General features: G+C 42.2%; 2 long non-coding RNA genes across 4 annotated transcripts; both read left to right on the forward strand.

Moving 5' to 3' along the window:
* The first annotated feature begins 4,152 nt into the window (after positions 1 to 4,152).
* Positions 4,153 to 4,923, forward strand: LOC147846614 (uncharacterized). 2 transcript variants are annotated; one of them, XR_015478017.1, is made up of 2 exons: positions 4,153 to 4,291; positions 4,626 to 4,923. It is a non-coding gene; the product is annotated as an uncharacterized LOC147846614 (long non-coding RNA). The 2 variants fall into 2 exon arrangements; XR_015478018.1 differs by having other exon boundaries at positions 4,640 to 4,923.
* Positions 4,924 to 11,260: 6,337 nt separating this feature from the next.
* Positions 11,261 to 12,017, forward strand: LOC147846615 (uncharacterized). Of its 2 annotated transcripts, none has more exons than XR_015478013.1 (2): positions 11,261 to 11,399; positions 11,734 to 12,017. It is a non-coding gene; the product is annotated as an uncharacterized LOC147846615 (long non-coding RNA). The 2 variants fall into 2 exon arrangements; XR_015478014.1 differs by having other exon boundaries at positions 11,748 to 12,017.
* Positions 12,018 to 12,894: the final 877 nt, after the last annotated feature.

Raw genomic sequence — 12,894 nt, forward strand, 5'->3', positions numbered from 1 at the left:
AGATAAAATCTCCTTGGCCTGGGAGTGCCCGATCCCATTAAATAAGTTTTTTGGTCCCCGCTGATAATCTTTTTTTCGCACATTTCTTCAAGTATTTCTTTGATTTCTAGTCTCGTTTGGGGGTATATGGGTTCGTTCAAGGGGCTATAGTGTTCTTGTTTGTTAAGTTGTCGATGCCCCTCCCATAAATAGTCCGTTTTGTCCATGAGTACGACCGCGTTTCCTTTGTCCGCAGGTTTGATTACCAACTGGTGATTGCCGTGTAGGTTTTTAATAGCTATTCTTTCATTCTTTGTGAGATTTTCTTCTTCTGACCGGCCCCAATCGAGATGTTTGTACGCGTAATAGTCTGCTTTGATCAATGAGTTGATTTGCGGGGGTAAACTGGATAGTGCTGGAGTCCAATCGGAGTTGTGCGTGAATGGTAGTTTCTGTTTTTGTCTTTTTTTGCCCTCAAAGTATACTTCTAATTTTATTCGTCTGTGATAAGTCTGTAAGCTATGTAATAATTCGATCTTTTGTGTGGTTCTTTTAGTTGAGGGAATGAACGAAAGGCCTTTCCGTAATGTTTCCGTTTGATCTTGGGTTAGTATTACCGTCGATAAATTGACTATGCGTTTGTCTGAGTCCCCTGTTGGGATATTTGGCCTTCCAAGTCTAAAAAATACATCCAGTGTTCTAAAAGTGCTCGGGCCGTACCGGCGGTCCAGTGGATCATGTCGTTCTCTACCCTGAAATCCCTGGATGGTAATGCTGATACATGATGAAGATTGTCCCTGATGTATTTGTTCATGGCCGTGAGATGTGCTTTTTCTTCTTCTGGTAGTGTTTGGCTAAAGTTAATGAGTGGTACGATGATCTCCGTGTGTGGTAAGCGAGCGCGTGCTGTTTTGTATGTTCTGAGTATTTCCTTTTCTGTGGTTGAGATGCACCTTTGTGTACGATTATTGATACCGAACGAGAGCATCAGTACTTCGGGTTCCATTGCGATCGTTGCTTTTTCCACCAAATAACCGGCGTGTTGGAATTTGGCTCCCGGGAAGCTATCCACCTGGAGCTCTACTATATCAAAAGACGGGATCCTTGCTACGTTAGAGTCGCCGATTATCACACATCTCTTTTTTAGGTTGAGGCTCCAGTCTATGTGTTTTTTGTCTGTCTTGATGTGTTTGTAAGGTCTGCCCACCGATTTTGGTGTGGAGGGGGTCACGAGTGTGTGTGTGTCCTTTCTTGGTGTGGCGAGCGCTGTCGATGTGTTCTCAGTGTCGTGTGTGGTATTTTCGGTTTCTTCGGTTCGTGTACTGTCTCTCTGTTCGTTTTCGGTCTCCAATGTAGGGGATGTTCTATGTGCTGCGTTGACTGTATATGTGGCGTAGTCGTCATCCGTTGAGTCCTCCGAGTATAAACTGGGGGAGGTGGCTCTGTCTACATGTGTAGTGGGAGGTCTTGTAGTCGCCGTCGTGTCTGAGGTGTGTCTAGACTGCCCAGTTGTGTCTTCCTTTTCGTTCGTTTTGTTCTTCTCGACAATTGTGTGTGTGCTAAGTTGTTCGTGGGTTGTTTTTGGCTGTTCGGTGGGGGCTTTTTGTTCGGCGGTCTGTTTGTTTTGTGGTGTTTCGATGTCCACCAAGAGGTCAGTGTTAAGTCTGCGTGCTGTTCTTTGTGGTAGTGGTTTTGTTGTGTGTATGATTGTAGGCGTAATGCCTGCTGGGGGTGCGAGTGGTGGGAATTCTTCGTCGAAAGACCAGTCGCCCCTGCTGGGAGGAGGGGCGGCTGGCGAAGTCTGTACATGTACGTGTTGTGCCCCTGATTTTGCCCTTGTCGCTGGCGGATCATCTTTACGTTTGTGTGTTCGTGCGTGCGTTTGATTTGTGTTTGGGGCTGGTGGATCTCCGTTTTCGGTGTCTCTCGATGTGTTGCGTTCGTTAGTTTCGGTAAGGAATGTTTCTATTTTTTCGAATGTTGTGGGTTGTATTTTATTTTGTAGGTTTTTGTTGGCCCATCTGGTCGCTATGTCGAGTGCGTGTGGCCAATCCGCTCTGTCGGTGTGCGCTATGAGCTCACGCTTCTTCTGTTGGATGAGGAGCTGGTAATGTTCTCGTAGGATAAGTTGTGTCGTGTACATCCAATTGCGTGCGTTGCCCGTCAATCTCTCGTTTACTCTTTCGTTGGGTAGTAATGGTTTAATCGTGGTGATCAGGTGTGTTTGCAGTCTTTTAAATGTGATGGGTGTGTCGCTTTCTTTTTGTACGTCAATGTTTTTTAATTGGTGTTCCAAGCGAAGGAGATCGTAAACCAGTTTAATCGTGTTTTTGAGCTTCGGTGTTGCGGGCGTATATGCAGATGGGGTAGGATCGCTCGGTTGTGTAAAATATCTCTGGGGTCTTGTTCGCGGTCCCTTTTGTGGCCGTTCTCTCTTGTTGTTTTGTTCGTTACGCCACCTTGGTGTATATTCTGTCCCGTTACCGTCCCTGGAGTAATGTTTGCGTTGAAGGGGACCGTCTGTGCGTGGAGTGTCATCGTGATAGTAAGTCGTTCTTTGTCTGTTTATGTTATGTGGAGTTTCGCGTCTCGTGAAGACCGGGCGAGGCGGTTGGGCGTTTCTGTTGTAGGGAACCCCCTGTGTGTCGTATTGAACGTTTCTGAATTGTCTTTGTCTCTGTGGGAAGTTTGTGTTTTTAGAGTGCGTGTTATTATTTCTGTATCTCCACGTATCGTTGTCTAATTCTACTCTATTTTCTTGTCTTTTGTATTGGGAATTTATAAATTGTCTTTCTCTGTATGGGAGTTCTGCGTTTTTGTAGTGATGTGTGTCACTTCTTGTGTATCTCCATGTGTCGTCGTCTTCACGTGTGATCAGTGCACGTGGTCTGATGTCTTGTCTAGGTTGGGTGTTGTTGTATTGTCTGTACTGATATGTGAAATTGTTGAAACGATGGTGCTCGTCTTGGGCCCCATCGTTTATCCATCTAGTATCTCTAGTAGTCCGGAAACGGACTGTTGGGTGGAAATCATTGTCATGAACACGGTGCGGGCCGGCGTGAACGTCCCACCGCAAGCGGTTGGTGTTCTCACTCCGTTGCTCGTGACTTTGATTTCGAGTACTTTGTTGTACTGCATTGTTCCTAGAAATATATTGGTGTGCTGTGTTAGTGGGATAATCCCAGATCCTAACTCGTTCTCTTGGAGTTAGTCTGGCTCTGTATTCATTAAAGTATCTGTACATCTTTTTTTGTTTTTTGAAAGCTTTGTAGTTTTCTATTTTTTTCTAAATATTTTTTCCTAATTCTATTTTCTAAATCTATAAGGAATTCCTAAAAATCGACGTTCAATGCGTAGCTACGTTTCGAAGTGTATATTTCTTCCTCAGGCTGTGTGCAAGAACGTCGGATTTGTATAGAAGATCAGTGTCTGTGAGTGTCCAAAGAGAGCAGCTTCACAAATGGTGAGCTGGTGAGTGTTCCCTCCCTATTTATAGTCCTGCTGTGAGGGAGAGGGGAGGGGGGAGTGGGGGAGTGGCTATGATCAGTGTGTGAGCTGGTTTGTTCAAATGGTGTTTTAATCGTATTTTAATGTGTATTTTTTGCTTTTAATATATTTAATCATCCTGTTGAAATAATTAAGCGTTTGTTTTGTTAGAAAAATTATTTGTTATGAGTATTTATTATCAAACTTATTTATTTGACTTCCTATGTGGTTTGGATGTTACTTCAAGTGTGTTTGTTCAAGTTGTTTTATAAGTAACTATTTAAGTCATATCTGCGTGGGTTTATTATTTTTATAAGTGTGTAAGGAGTAATTGTTGGTGTCCTTATGGAGTGTTTGTTATTTTGCTGAGTCATTTTGGGTCTAAAATGTTATGACAGGCTGTGTTATTCGAGATAAATTGTATTCCTCATTTTTAATCCTCTTATTGAATGAGTTGGATTATTTCTGTAAGATAAATCAGTGTGTTGAATCGTCTTAAGCCTCAAATAATGTTAGTAATGTTATTAATTGTCAGATAATCCTGGTTTTTAAGTTGTGTTTGTATGGATTCCTTTGATCCTGCTTTAGATAAATGTTAGAAATGAATTGGCTGTGTTTGAAGTAGTTTTAAACGCGAGGGTGTGTGACGTCATCGTCGCGGTGCTTCCGCGATTTACTTCCTGTTTTGTTCGTGGCTCCGGTGACGTCATCATCTCGGCAAACTCCGTCTCTCTGCTTTGTTTTTCGAGCTGGAGTGATTGAATTAACTGGTATGCAGCCCTGTGAATTCCCCTGTTGATCCAGAGGTGTTGGGATAGGATGTTAGGTAAGTATTGTGTGTTTGTTTTGGATGTTAGTCTGAGAATCATGTAAAGTTGTGGATAAGTGTGCCCCTTTGTTTACAAATCGTCCTTTGAGTCTTTGTAACTAATGTTAGAGTGATGAGAGAGGAGGGGAGCTATTATGTATCAAATATTCTCTAAGTTTGTATCGAGTTTTCCTTTTTTGTATCATTATTCACTCCACTCTCTGTGGGGGATTTATATCTGTGTTGAGAGGATCTTGTATGTATGTATGAGTGTGTAGATATAGTCTGGGCTTACTTTTAATTAGGTTTTATGTGATGGGGACTGTATTAAGCATAAAAATTATGTTATTAGTTGTGTATTTACAGGACTGTGTCGTGGTGGAGAGTCGGATTTCGGGATTTCATCTCATCGGACCCAAAGTTCAGAGACGTGGCACGAGCTTGGTTAGGGGAACGAAAAATCCAAAGGCCAGACTGTGTCCGGCCTTGGTTGTGCATTGTCCTACATTTCAACTGACCGCTTCGGATTCCATTTCGACTTCCTCCTTCGTCCAGACCCTCCTCCACTCCTGTTTCTCATTGTTGAATATCATGCTGTTTTATGTATTTTTTGTGAATAAATAAATAATTGTTTTATTTTTTGTTTTTTATTTTTTGATTACTTTGTTTATTTAATTTGTTTATTTGTTTAAAATTAGGTGTGTGTTTTTTATTTGTGTTTTTATTGTTTTATGTGTGCGTGTGTGTGCTTTTTTGTGTCCCTTCGTATATTTACTTTTGTGTTAAGATTCGAGTTAGGGTTTGTCGCGCCGTCCCCCGTGTTTGGGGTATGGTTCCTGTGATTTCAGGTCGTATTAAGAGGGGTTTTAGTGTCAGGGTTACTGACTTTAGGGTTAGGGTGAGTGTAGGGGTTGGGGTTGCATTTTAATTTTTGAAACTTAGGGTTAGTCGCGTAGTCCCCTGAGTCGCTGTGTTTTTAGGTATGATTCACGTAGTTCAGGGCTGCTTAAAAATGAATTATAATTTTAATGTTCAGAGCTGCATAAAAATGAATTTTAATTTTAATGTTAGGGTTACTGACCGTAGGGTTACTGACCGTAGGGTTCCTGGCCGTAGGGTTGGGGTGAGTGTTGGGGTTGCGTTTTGGTTTATGGGAATAGGGTTAGTGGTTGCGTCAGGGTTACCGTCTATGGGGTTGGGGTGAGTGTTGGTGTTGGGTTGTCGTAATCGGAAATTAGGGTTCATCCCGGAGCTCTCCGTGTTTTAGGTTTTGCTGTTTGTTTTTAGTTTTCATTTAGGCCCCTTGGATACACCGTGTCCAATCGCTTGATCCATATTCTTTCAAACCTTAACCTCTCCCGTAATGACCAAAAGGGGCTTGACTGTAAGGCGGTAACCCTGAGGGCTGAGAGTCCATGCATTACAAAATGCTTAACTAATAATTTGCGTTTTTCGATTTTGTTACGTATGTTGTATGTGTGTTGATATGTTCGTAATGAGAGTTGATTCTTAGTTTGTCCAACGTATTGTTTGTGGCATTTCGTACAATAAATTAAGTAGATGCAGTTGCATACCCCCGCCGATGTGTTGCGTTGTGTTTCGTAAATGTTTTTGTTTGTTTTGTTCTGGACCCACCGTCTCACCGTGTAGTGTTTGTGCGCTTCCGCTCTTGTCGGTTTTTGTTGTTGGCTGGTTTTGCTACTGACCAGTGTGTCTAGTAAGTTTTTGTTTCTCTTAAAGGCCGCGATTGGTCTGTGTTTCTGTATAAAACGTGTGGGTTCGATGAATTTGTTGAAGTTTTCTTTTGTTGCTCTATTAAGTTGTTTACTCTGTTGTGAGTAAAATGTGACGAGGGGGATTATTTTGTTGCGTGTGTTTGTTGTTGTTGTTGGGTTTGCGATAGATTGTTGAAATGTTTTGAAAATTTTCCGAAGGTATGTGCGTCCGTATCCCCGTTTTTTAAGTGCCTTAAAGAGGGTTTTAACTGCCATTTTAAAGTCTGTCTCTTGAGAAGATATTCTGTAAAATCTAAGGATTTGTGACTTGATTACTCCCCGAAATGTGTGCTTAGGGTGAAAGCTAGACTTGTGTAGTAGCGAGTGTGTGTCTGTGGGTTTGAAGTAAACTTTGTAGTCCAATTGGTTTTGTTTCTCAAATTTTGGTCCTTTGTATGTGACTACGTCCAAGAAGTTCACTTGTTGGTCGTTGATCTCAAACTTGATTGTGATGGAACTTTGATGATTGTTCAAGTGTGTTGTGAATCTTTGAAATTCCTCTCGGCCGTATGTCCATACTCCCCAAATATCGTCTAGGAATCTGTAATATGCGAATGGTTTTAAGGGAAAATTAGTTAGTGCGGAGTGCTCCCAAGCTGCCATGAATATGTTTGCGTAAGAGGGTGCGAATTTTTTGCCCATGGCGGTGCCCTTTGTTTGCAGATAGAATTTCGAGTTAAATTCAAAGTCGTTTTTGGTGAGATTGATTTCTAATAGTTTGATTATATACTCATCGGGTCTTTTGGGGTCCGGAAAACGCTTGAAGCAATCTTGCACAGCCGATATTCCGGCCTGTGTTTCGATGTTTGTGTAGAGACTGTCTATGTCGATAGTAAAAAGGAGGGCGTCCGTGGGGATTGTTAGATTTTTGGTCTTTTGTATGAAATCGTATGTGTCTCGTAAATAACTGTCGTGTCGCTGTGAGATGGGGTTTAAAAAATATTCTATATATTCGGCTGTATAGTATGATTCGCTATCACAGTCCGATACTATTGGACGGCCTGGTGGTATCTTATGTGGCCTACTCCAGTCTTTCGGGTCTTTGTGAATTTTGGGCAGTAGATAAAATCTCCTTGGCCTGGGAGTGCCCGATCCCATTAAATAAGTTTTTTGGTCCCCGCTGATAATCTTTTTTTCGCACATTTCTTCAAGTATTTCTTTGATTTCTAGTCTCGTTTGGGGGTATATGGGTTCGTTCAAGGGGCTATAGTGTTCTTGTTTGTTAAGTTGTCGATGCCCCTCCCATAAATAGTCCGTTTTGTCCATGAGTACGACCGCGTTTCCTTTGTCCGCAGGTTTGATTACCAACTGGTGATTGCCGTGTAGGTTTTTAATAGCTATTCTTTCATTCTTTGTGAGATTTTCTTCTTCTGACCGGCCCCAATCGAGATGTTTGTACGCGTAATAGTCTGCTTTGATCAATGAGTTGATTTGCGGGGGTAAACTGGATAGTGCTGGAGTCCAATCGGAGTTGTGCGTGAATGGTAGTTTCTGTTTTTGTCTTTTTTTGCCCTCAAAGTATACTTCTAATTTTATTCGTCTGTGATAAGTCTGTAAGCTATGTAATAATTCGATCTTTTGTGTGGTTCTTTTAGTTGAGGGAATGAACGAAAGGCCTTTCCGTAATGTTTCCGTTTGATCTTGGGTTAGTATTACCGTCGATAAATTGACTATGCGTTTGTCTGAGTCCCCTGTTGGGATATTTGGCCTTCCAAGTCTAAAAAATACATCCAGTGTTCTAAAAGTGCTCGGGCCGTACCGGCGGTCCAGTGGATCATGTCGTTCTCTACCCTGAAATCCCTGGATGGTAATGCTGATACATGATGAAGATTGTCCCTGATGTATTTGTTCATGGCCGTGAGATGTGCTTTTTCTTCTTCTGGTAGTGTTTGGCTAAAGTTAATGAGTGGTACGATGATCTCCGTGTGTGGTAAGCGAGCGCGTGCTGTTTTGTATGTTCTGAGTATTTCCTTTTCTGTGGTTGAGATGCACCTTTGTGTACGATTATTGATACCGAACGAGAGCATCAGTACTTCGGGTTCCATTGCGATCGTTGCTTTTTCCACCAAATAACCGGCGTGTTGGAATTTGGCTCCCGGGAAGCTATCCACCTGGAGCTCTACTATATCAAAAGACGGGATCCTTGCTACGTTAGAGTCGCCGATTATCACACATCTCTTTTTTAGGTTGAGGCTCCAGTCTATGTGTTTTTTGTCTGTCTTGATGTGTTTGTAAGGTCTGCCCACCGATTTTGGTGTGGAGGGGGTCACGAGTGTGTGTGTGTCCTTTCTTGGTGTGGCGAGCGCTGTCGATGTGTTCTCAGTGTCGTGTGTGGTATTTTCGGTTTCTTCGGTTCGTGTACTGTCTCTCTGTTCGTTTTCGGTCTCCAATGTAGGGGATGTTCTATGTGCTGCGTTGACTGTATATGTGGCGTAGTCGTCATCCGTTGAGTCCTCCGAGTATAAACTGGGGGAGGTGGCTCTGTCTACATGTGTAGTGGGAGGTCTTGTAGTCGCCGTCGTGTCTGAGGTGTGTCTAGACTGCCCAGTTGTGTCTTCCTTTTCGTTCGTTTTGTTCTTCTCGACAATTGTGTGTGTGCTAAGTTGTTCGTGGGTTGTTTTTGGCTGTTCGGTGGGGGCTTTTTGTTCGGCGGTCTGTTTGTTTTGTGGTGTTTCGATGTCCACCAAGAGGTCAGTGTTAAGTCTGCGTGCTGTTCTTTGTGGTAGTGGTTTTGTTGTGTGTATGATTGTAGGCGTAATGCCTGCTGGGGGTGCGAGTGGTGGGAATTCTTCGTCGAAAGACCAGTCGCCCCTGCTGGGAGGAGGGGCGGCTGGCGAAGTCTGTACATGTACGTGTTGTGCCCCTGATTTTGCCCTTGTCGCTGGCGGATCATCTTTACGTTTGTGTGTTCGTGCGTGCGTTTGATTTGTGTTTGGGGCTGGTGGATCTCCGTTTTCGGTGTCTCTCGATGTGTTGCGTTCGTTAGTTTCGGTAAGGAATGTTTCTATTTTTTCGAATGTTGTGGGTTGTATTTTATTTTGTAGGTTTTTGTTGGCCCATCTGGTCGCTATGTCGAGTGCGTGTGGCCAATCCGCTCTGTCGGTGTGCGCTATGAGCTCACGCTTCTTCTGTTGGATGAGGAGCTGGTAATGTTCTCGTAGGATAAGTTGTGTCGTGTACATCCAATTGCGTGCGTTGCCCGTCAATCTCTCGTTTACTCTTTCGTTGGGTAGTAATGGTTTAATCGTGGTGATCAGGTGTGTTTGCAGTCTTTTAAATGTGATGGGTGTGTCGCTTTCTTTTTGTACGTCAATGTTTTTTAATTGGTGTTCCAAGCGAAGGAGATCGTAAACCAGTTTAATCGTGTTTTTGAGCTTCGGTGTTGCGGGCGTATATGCAGATGGGGTAGGATCGCTCGGTTGTGTAAAATATCTCTGGGGTCTTGTTCGCGGTCCCTTTTGTGGCCGTTCTCTCTTGTTGTTTTGTTCGTTACGCCACCTTGGTGTATATTCTGTCCCGTTACCGTCCCTGGAGTAATGTTTGCGTTGAAGGGGACCGTCTGTGCGTGGAGTGTCATCGTGATAGTAAGTCGTTCTTTGTCTGTTTATGTTATGTGGAGTTTCGCGTCTCGTGAAGACCGGGCGAGGCGGTTGGGCGTTTCTGTTGTAGGGAACCCCCTGTGTGTCGTATTGAACGTTTCTGAATTGTCTTTGTCTCTGTGGGAAGTTTGTGTTTTTAGAGTGCGTGTTATTATTTCTGTATCTCCACGTATCGTTGTCTAATTCTACTCTATTTTCTTGTCTTTTGTATTGGGAATTTATAAATTGTCTTTCTCTGTATGGGAGTTCTGCGTTTTTGTAGTGATGTGTGTCACTTCTTGTGTATCTCCATGTGTCGTCGTCTTCACGTGTGATCAGTGCACGTGGTCTGATGTCTTGTCTAGGTTGGGTGTTGTTGTATTGTCTGTACTGATATGTGAAATTGTTGAAACGATGGTGCTCGTCTTGGGCCCCATCGTTTATCCATCTAGTATCTCTAGTAGTCCGGAAACGGACTGTTGGGTGGAAATCATTGTCATGAACACGGTGCGGGCCGGCGTGAACGTCCCACCGCAAGCGGTTGGTGTTCTCACTCCGTTGCTCGTGACTTTGATTTCGAGTACTTTGTTGTACTGCATTGTTCCTAGAAATATATTGGTGTGCTGTGTTAGTGGGATAATCCCAGATCCTAACTCGTTCTCTTGGAGTTAGTCTGGCTCTGTATTCATTAAAGTATCTGTACATCTTTTTTTGTTTTTTGAAAGCTTTGTAGTTTTCTATTTTTTTCTAAATATTTTTTCCTAATTCTATTTTCTAAATCTATAAGGAATTCCTAAAAATCGACGTTCAATGCGTAGCTACGTTTCGAAGTGTATATTTCTTCCTCAGGCTGTGTGCAAGAACGTCGGATTTGTATAGAAGATCAGTGTCTGTGAGTGTCCAAAGAGAGCAGCTTCACAAATGGTGAGCTGGTGAGTGTTCCCTCCCTATTTATAGTCCTGCTGTGAGGGAGAGGGGAGGGGGGAGTGGGGGAGTGGCTATGATCAGTGTGTGAGCTGGTTTGTTCAAATGGTGTTTTAATCGTATTTTAATGTGTATTTTTTGCTTTTAATATATTTAATCATCCTGTTGAAATAATTAAGCGTTTGTTTTGTTAGAAAAATTATTTGTTATGAGTATTTATTATCAAACTTATTTATTTGACTTCCTATGTGGTTTGGATGTTACTTCAAGTGTGTTTGTTCAAGTTGTTTTATAAGTAACTATTTAAGTCATATCTGCGTGGGTTTATTATTTTTATAAGTGTGTAAGGAGTAATTGTTGGTGTCCTTATGGAGTGTTTGTTATTTTGCTGAGTCATTTTGGGTCTAAAATGTTATGACAGGCTGTGTTATTCGAGATAAATTGTATTCCTCATTTTTAATCCTCTTATTGAATGAGTTGGATTATTTCTGTAAGATAAATCAGTGTGTTGAATCGTCTTAAGCCTCAAATAATGTTAGTAATGTTATTAATTGTCAGATAATCCTGGTTTTTAAGTTGTGTTTGTATGGATTCCTTTGATCCTGCTTTAGATAAATGTTAGAAATGAATTGGCTGTGTTTGAAGTAGTTTTAAACGCGAGGGTGTGTGACGTCATCGTCGCGGTGCTTCCGCGATTTACTTCCTGTTTTGTTCGTGGCTCCGGTGACGTCATCATCTCGGCAAACTCCGTCTCTCTGCTTTGTTTTTCGAGCTGGAGTGATTGAATTAACTGGTATGCAGCCCTGTGAATTCCCCTGTTGATCCAGAGGTGTTGGGATAGGATGTTAGGTAAGTATTGTGTGTTTGTTTTGGATGTTAGTCTGAGAATCATGTAAAGTTGTGGATAAGTGTGCCCCTTTGTTTACAAATCGTCCTTTGAGTCTTTGTAACTAATGTTAGAGTGATGAGAGAGGAGGGGAGCTATTATGTATCAAATATTCTCTAAGTTTGTATCGAGTTTTCCTTTTTTGTATCATTATTCACTCCACTCTCTGTGGGGGATTTATATCTGTGTTGAGAGGATCTTGTATGTATGTATGAGTGTGTAGATATAGTCTGGGCTTACTTTTAATTAGGTTTTATGTGATGGGGACTGTATTAAGCATAAAAATTATGTTATTAGTTGTGTATTTACAGGACTGTGTCGTGGTGGAGAGTCGGATTTCGGGATTTCATCTCATCGGACCCAAAGTTCAGAGACGTGGCACGAGCTTGGTTAGGGGAACGAAAAATCCAAAGGCCAGACTGTGTCCGGCCTTGGTTGTGCATTGTCCTACATTTCAACTGACCGCTTCGGATTCCATTTCGACTTCCTCCTTCGTCCAGACCCTCCTCCACTCCTGTTTCTCATTGTTGAATATCATGCTGTTTTATGTATTTTTTGTGAATAAATAAATAATTGTTTTATTTTTTGTTTTTTATTTTTTGATTACTTTGTTTATTTAATTTGTTTATTTGTTTAAAATTAGGTGTGTGTTTTTTATTTGTGTTTTTATTGTTTTATGTGTGCGTGTGTGTGCTTTTTTGTGTCCCTTCGTATATTTACTTTTGTGTTAAGATTCGAGTTAGGGTTTGTCGCGCCGTCCCCCGTGTTTGGGGTATGGTTCCTGTGATTTCAGGTCGTATTAAGAGGGGTTTTAGTGTCAGGGTTACTGACTTTAGGGTTAGGGTGAGTGTAGGGGTTGGGGTTGCATTTTAATTTTTGAAACTTAGGGTTAGTCGCGTAGTCCCCTGAGTCGCTGTGTTTTTAGGTATGATTCACGTAGTTCAGGGCTGCTTAAAAATGAATTATAATTTTAATGTTCAGAGCTGCATAAAAATGAATTTTAATTTTAATGTTAGGGTTACTGACCGTAGGGTTACTGACCGTAGGGTTCCTGGCCGTAGGGTTGGGGTGAGTGTTGGGGTTGCGTTTTGGTTTATGGGAATAGGGTTAGTGGTTGCGTCAGGGTTACCGTCTATGGGGTTGGGGTGAGTGTTGGTGTTGGGTTGTCGTAATCGGAAATTAGGGTTCATCCCGGAGCTCTCCGTGTTTTAGGTTTTGCTGTTTGTTTTTAGTTTTCATTTAGGCCCCTTGGATACACCGTGTCCAATCGCTTGATCCATATTCTTTCAAACCTTAACCTCTCCCGTAATGACCAAAAGGGGCTTGACTGTAAGGCGGTAACCCTGAGGGCTGAGAGTCCATGCATTACAAAATGCTTAACTAATAATTTGCGTTTTTCGATTTTGTTACGTATGTTGTATGTGTGTTGATATGTTCGTAATGAGAGTTGATTCTTAG

Source organism: Danio rerio, chromosome 2 (genome assembly GCF_052040795.2).
Source record: "Danio rerio strain M-AB ecotype USA chromosome 2, GRCz13ab, whole genome shotgun sequence".
NCBI classification, from domain to species: Eukaryota; Metazoa; Chordata; class Actinopteri; order Cypriniformes; family Danionidae; genus Danio; species Danio rerio.